The 7,313-nt window shown below is 44.1% G+C and overlaps 1 long non-coding RNA gene across 1 annotated transcript; it reads right to left on the reverse strand.

Annotated features, from left to right (window-relative positions):
- Window positions 1–3,477: 3,477 nt before the first annotated feature.
- LOC143990187 (uncharacterized) lies at window positions 3,478–3,839 on the reverse strand. The gene is made up of 2 exons (XR_013277203.1): window positions 3,773–3,839; window positions 3,478–3,677 (listed from the first exon to the last, which is right to left on the reverse strand). It is a non-coding gene; the product is annotated as an uncharacterized LOC143990187 (long non-coding RNA).
- Between the last annotated feature and the right edge of the window lie 3,474 nt (window positions 3,840–7,313).

A 7,313-nucleotide genomic window follows, 5' to 3' on the forward strand; every position in this document is an offset into this window, starting at 1 on the left:
GGATGGATGGACAGTGAGTGGGCTGGATGGATGGACAGTGAGTGGGATGGATGGACAGTGAGTGGGATGGATGGACAGTGAGTGAGTGAGTGGGATGGATGGACAATGAGTGAGTGGGATGGGTGGATGGGTGGACAATGAGTGGGATGGATGGACAGTGAGTGGGATGGATGGACAGTGAGTGGGATGGATGGACAGTGAGTGGGATGGATGGACAGTGAGTGAGTGGGACAGAAGGATGGACAATGAGTGAGTGGGATGGATGGATGGATGGACAGTGAGTGGGTTGGATGGACAGTGAGTGAGTGAGTGGGATGGATGGATGGACAGTGAGTGAGTGGGATGGATGGACAGTGAGTGAGTGAGTGAGTGAGTGAGTGGGATGGATGGACACACACAGATGGATGGACAATGCGTGAGTGGGATGGATGGATGGACAGTGAGTGAGTGGGATGGATGGATGGATGGATGGACAGTGAGTGGGATGGATGGACAGTGAGTGAGTGGGATGGATGGATGGACAGTGAGTGAGTGGGATGGATGGACAGTGAGTGAGTGGGATGGATGGATGGACAGTGAGTGAGTGGGATGGATGGATGGACAGTGAGTGAGTGGGATGGATGGATGGACAGTGAGTGGGATGGATGGACAGTGAGTGAGTGGGATGGATGGATAGACAGTGAGTGAGTGGGATGGATGGATAGACAGTGAGTGAGTGGGATGGATGGACAGTGAGTGAGTGGGATGGATGGACAGTGAGTGAGTGGGATGGATGGATGGATGGACACACACAGATCAGTGATGAGGACTTACATGTCTGTTAATGAGGCTCTGTCCTGAGCAGGAATTCATGGCTAGTGATAGGCAGCTGTGGCTCTTCCTCTGCCCCATACACTGGCTGTGGTCTTATCTCGGTGTGTAGTCAGTGACACAAGGCTGGTCTCCTTATAGCTACAGGATGGGCTGTGTGTTTAACAAGAGCCTCCACTGACACTGCCAAACCGAGACACAGCAACACCAGTGGAGATAATAGAAGCATTGACGATCAGCACATGTTAAACACACAGCCCGTGTGAAACCTCCCCATCCATCCATCCTGTAGAAATAAGGAGACCAGCCTTGTGTTGATCGTCAGTGATTCTAATATCTCCACTGGTGGAATCATTCAGCTCTGCCCCCCTCCTGTGGATTTACAGCATCTACCTTGTTGTTTGGAGTTTCATAGCGGCAAGTGCAGGAGTTCACTCCTCCGCTCGGCGCACTGGTCTGACACAGGGAAAACCGGAAGTGACATACTAACTAGTCTGTCACTCAAAGCACATAGTATAGTAATCCTATGGGCGCCGGGTGGATGCAGATCGGCACTTTTCATTGCGCCACAAGGCGGGTTAAAATCCCGCAAATGAAGCGCCGCGTCTGCAATCTTGTGATTGCATTGACGTGGCGCTTCACATAGTGCGGTGTGTCCGGCGCTCGAACACAGTGAACTTAAGCATTTTTTTAAATTTCTTTTTTCTTTTTTTTTTAAAGGGCCATTTGAAGAAAAAAGAGATAAAGGAAAAGGTCTGGTGTCCCCAGCGACACACTTCCATCCCTGTAATATACAACAAACAACAAAGGATTCGCCCTGGGACTTTAAATGAAGTGGGCACTGTTTCCACCAGTAAACATAACAGTAGTAAATATAGAATATGGTTTATTCATGTACAATTGTTTACATGGATAAATAACATCAACGGTTGCCAATTAAAAAATATATAAACAAGGAGTATTGGTACATAAATGTAGAAGTAGTACATGGTACACGGGCATCATACTACCCGACTAGTTTCGTGAGATCCAGCTCGCTCTTCAGGGGTGGATGTGTGTAACAATGTACCTAGGATGAACAAAAATATATATATTTGGCAATATAGCACAGTATTCGTTATAAAAGCACAGGGTAGGAGGGGTTGTAGCCCCCCCCCCATACTTACCACTGAGCTTGGCCATGGCTCCAGGTGTGCGGCCTCGAGACGGCGGCAGCAGGTGCCTCCCCAGGGAGCTGAGGGGGCAGGATCAAATGGGAACCCATCCAGGGCCAAACGGAGAGCAGGCATGGCAAAGGTGTAGTGATGTATCCCTAGGGTCCTCATTGGTCGATAAAAAGTATAGGCTGTGAACATAAGTATGTTTGTCAGGCATCTGAAGTAGTAGAGTAAAATCAATAGATATTGGTATAAAGATATGTATGCATGTATGCATGAATGAAAGGCCTGAGCCAAAGGTTGTAGGGCAATGAAGATGGTTAGAAACCTAGGACAACAGAGGGGTACTACCAGGTAACAAAGTGGACAAGGAAAGGGGGGAAAAGAGGTGAACTACAATTGTGTGGGTAGTGATGTATCCCTAGGAACCTCATTAGTCCATAAAGCGTATAAGCTACAAACATATATGTTTATCAGGCATCTAAAGTAGTAAAGTAAAATCAATGAGTATAGGCATAAAGGTATGTATAGCCAAGTAAGGCCTGAATCAAGGATGGTAGGGACATAGAGATGGTGGGAAACATAGGGTAGCAAGAGGATACTAGCAGGTAACAAGATAAGAAAAGAAAAAAGGAGAGAGATGGACACGTGTGGAAAAGACAGTATCCAAAAAAGTAAATAAATAAGAGTAAGTGCTCGTAAGATAAACGATGTGTGAGATATGCAAGTGTGCCTAAATAAAGTATCAAAGAGTTGAATATGGTAAGTACCTGAGTCAGGTAAATATCCTAAGTATAAAAGTAATGAGACACAGCAAGCAATCTCCACAGCTGTGTGTGTCCTCAGTGAAGAGTGAAATGAAATCCAAGCCATGCCTGACCTCCAATTTAACCCCGGAAGGCCCCAAGAGGCTCCGCCCCCAACACCATGTGTGGATGGCTGACATGTGAGTGCAGGGGGCACCCACTGTCATAGGAAGGCACGCAAATGCAAGCGTACCCCCATGCCATCTGATGATATAGTGCGTCCAGCTATGCCGACGTCTGCAAAATCGCAGACGCCATGCTTCTGAAGCCTAAACATGGTGCCAATGTGTAGGTGTCCCCATCCGCCTGAAAGCAGATGGGGACAGCAGGAGACATGAAAGCTTCCCTTTATACACATTGCAGCTCCCAATGCGAGACAAAAATCGCTAGCGCCAACCGAGGAATCGCACACAGAGCCAGGGTATATAACAATACTGGAATAAAAATTGTGTTGGAGAATGAGTAACCTAGTATAGTATCAAAGTATAACAATTGTTTGTACATGTAAATACTGGCGGGGGTGACAACAGACCAGGTTTGGGCTAATGGGTGTCTTCCACCCGGGTTCAATATAGAGATAAAGAAAAGGTCTGGTGTCCCCAGCGACACACTTCCATCCCTGTAATATACAACAAACAACAAAGGATTCGCCCTGGGACTTTAAATGAAGTGGGCACTGTTTCCGCCAGTAAACATAACAGTAGTAAATATAGTATATGGTTTATTCAAGTACAATTGTTTACATGGATAAATAACATCAACGGTTGCCAATTAAAAAATATATAAACAAGGAGTATTGGTACATAAATGTAGAAGTAGTACATGGTACACGGGCATCATACTACCCGACTAGTTTCGTGAGATCCAGCTCGCTCTTCAGGGGTGGATGTGTGTAACAATGTACCTAGGATGAACAAAAATATATATATTTGGCAATATAGCACAGTATTCGTTATAAAAGCACAGGGTAGGAGGGGTTGTAGGCCCCCCCATACTTACCACTGAGCTTGGCCATGGCTCCAGGTGTGCGGCCTCGAGACGGCGGCAGCAGGTGCCTCCCCAGGGAGCTGAGGGGGCAGGATCAAATGGGAACCCATCCAGGGCCAAACGGAGAGCAGGCATGGCAAAGGTGTAGTGATGTATCCCTAGGGTCCTCATTGGTCGATAAAAAGTATAGGCTGTGAACATAAGTATGTTTGTCAGGCATCTGAAGTAGTAGAGTAAAATCAATAGATATTGGTATAAAGATATGTATGCATGTATGCATGAATGAAAGGCCTGAGCCAAAGGTTGTAGGGCCATGAAGATGGTTAGAAACCTAGGACAACAGAGGGGTACTACCAGGTAACAAAGTGGACAAGGAAAGGGGGGAAAAGAGGTGAACTACAATTGTGTGGGTAGTGATGTATCCCTAGGAACCTCATTAGTCCATAAAGCATATAAGCTACAAACATATATGTTTATCAGGCATCTAAAGTAGTAAAGTAAAATCAATGAGTATAGGCATAAAGGTATGTATAGCCAAGTAAGGCCTGAATCAAGGATGGTAGGGACATAGAGATGGTGGGAAACATAGGGTAGCAAGAGGATACTAGCAGGTAACAAGATAAGAAAAGAAAAAAGGAGAGAGATGGACACGTGTGGAAAAGACAGTATCATCACTACACCTTTGCCATGCCTGCTCTCCGTTTGGCCCTGGATGGGGTCCCATTTGATCCTGCCCCCTCAGCTCCCTGGGGAGGCACCTGCTGCCGCCGTCTCGAGGCCGCACACCTGGAGCCATGGCCAAGCTCAGTGGTAAGTATGGGGGGGCCTACAACCCCTCCTACCCTGTGCTTTTATAACGAATACTGTGCTATATTGCCAAATATATATATTTTTGTTCATCCTAGGTACATTGTTACACACATCCACCCCTGAAGAGCGAGCTGGATCTCACGAAACTAGTCGGGTAGTATGATGCCCTTGTACCATGTACTACTTCTACATTTATGTACCAATACTCCTTGTTTATATATTTTTTAATTGGCAACCGTTGATGTTATTTATCCATGTAAACAATTGTACTTGAATAAACCATATTCTATATTTACTACTGTTATGTTTACTGGCGGAAACAGTGCCCACTTCATTTAAAGTCCCAGGGCGAATCCTTTGTTGTTATTTGAAGAAAAAAGAATTTTATTTTTTCAAAAAAAAATGTCAATTTTTTTTTTTTTTGTGACTGACTGCCTGGAGGGGCCGCCACTGAGGTCCGTCACACTATCCCACACATGATCGGACTATCCAACAGAATGATTCCTTCTGATCTATTCTGCCGGAAATTCTTGTCATGTGTACACGGCATAACACTTTTACAAAGTCCAGGTATACCATGTCCACAGCCACCCCTCTGTCCAAGGTTTTACTTACCCCCTCATAAACAGAAATCAGGTTTGTTTGACAACTTCTGTCTTTCATAAATCCATGCTGTCTGTTGCTTAAATTATTTTTTTCCAACAAGAACTCGATTATGTGGCCTTTTATTAAACTCTCCAGTATCCAGTATGAGTCTTGTGCATAATCTTTAGAAGAGGCTTCCTTCTAGGATGACAACCATGCAGACCAATTTGATGCAGTGTGACCCCCCACCCCTTCAAACTCAACCAGAATCCTAGAGGACTTGGGGAGGGGGGACAGTACTGCAGGGTAATGGCACGGTGGACTATATAGTCACAAACAAAGGTGGTGAGTGTAACAGGGGTTATAGAGCTGCCCCATCCCTTAACAAATTGGAAACAAACAAAGGTATCTCCCACGGGATCTTGTTGCAGCAATTATATACAACCCAAAAAGTTTTATAAAAATACAAAAGTTTATTTAAACAATAAGATAAAATTGTCGTGGTCTATACAGTCCAATGCCCAATCTGTTTTGCAATAAAAACGTATATACAAAAACAAGAATGACATATGCTGAGTCTATTTTGTAACCACCAATTATTACCCAACGTGTTTTGACTAAGAAGTCTTCATTAGAGAATAATATGGTGAGAACAGACATAAATGACCAGGTATAAGACCAAAAATAGCTATTATGCGTCTCAAGAGTCCCGGCATGGAGGTCAACTCATAGGCCCACAGAGGACCAAGGGTAGTCAGATGGGGGCAATTTCAAAAAGTCCACCACTCTTATATCTAGTGATTGGTAAGAGCTCATGTATAAGGGATATGCAATTCCAAGATGGATGAGCATATAAGATTGAATATATTGTATTTTTTAGAAATAAATGGATTCCATGAGGTCTTTCAAAGAGGAGATCATCCAAGTGTGGGCCTCTGACCTGGACTATATATGACATGTATACCACTTCACCCTGTTCCCTGGGCTGTATATGACTTACTGCTAACTACTACACTCAGTATTCTGAGCTGTAAATAACAAGCTTATGACCCGGGGCTGTGTCTAAAAGCCTCTGTAAATAAAAGGAATGCAGTCAAGGAGTATATTCATAGACAATGTCCTGTATATAGCCAAAGAATACTATATGGTGGCCATGTAGGCCAGAAGTCATAAAGCGACATGGGAAATTGGGAGAATGCACCATGGATAAAGTGTGAGTGGCCTGGATATTCAGGGTAGGTAAAAGTGAGATGATGTCTTTCCGATTTCTGAATTTAGCATATATACAGAATTTCAGTGAGAATCCAATGACAACTGCCTCACTCTCTGTGTATGTGTAAAGCTGCAAGACTCACTGTGAATTAGATGTGCAGTCATGTTGGAACAGAAAGGGGCCATCCCCAAATTGTTCTCACAAAATTGGAAGCATGAAATTATCCAAAATGTGTATGCTGACACCTTAAGAGTCCCTTTCACTGGAACTAAGGGGCCAAGCCCAACCCCTGAAAAACAACACTACACCATAACCCCCCTCCTCCAAATGATTCGGACCAGTGCACAAAGCAAGGTCCATAAAGACATAGATGAGCTAGTTTCGGGTGGAGAAACTTGACTGTCCTGCACAGAATCCCGATCTCAAGCTGATAAAACACCTTTGAGATGAATTACAGTGGATACTGCAAGCCAGATCTTCTCATCCAACATCAGTGGCTGACCTTACAAATGCGCTTCTGGAAGAATGGTCAAACATTCCCATAGACATGCTCCTAAACCTTGCGGAGTAGTAGTTGAAGCTGTTATAGCTGCAAAGGGTGGGCCAACTCAATATTGAACCCTACAGACAGACTGGCATGCCATTAAAGTTCATGTGCGTGTAAAGCAGGCATCCCAATACATTTGGTAATATAGTATACATATAAAAAAAGCAAAGTAAGGAAGGTGCTAAATAAAAAATCAAACTAAAAGTGAAAAAGAAAACTGTGAATGATCTCAGTTTTATATAAAACAAGTTAAAGTGGTTGTAAACCCTGTTACACCACTTGTGCCTACAGGTAAGCCTATAATAAGGCTTACCTGTAGGTACTGTAAACATCTCCTAAACCTGCATGGTTTAGGAAATACTTACCATATAAGCTTGTGCCAACATCATTGCCGCATG

This window comes from Lithobates pipiens, unplaced genomic scaffold, assembly GCF_037356315.1.
Source record: "Lithobates pipiens isolate NorthernLeopardFrog02 unplaced genomic scaffold, aLitPip1_a1.2 Scaffold_18, whole genome shotgun sequence".
Lineage (NCBI taxonomy): Eukaryota > Metazoa > Chordata > Amphibia > Anura > Ranidae > Lithobates > Lithobates pipiens.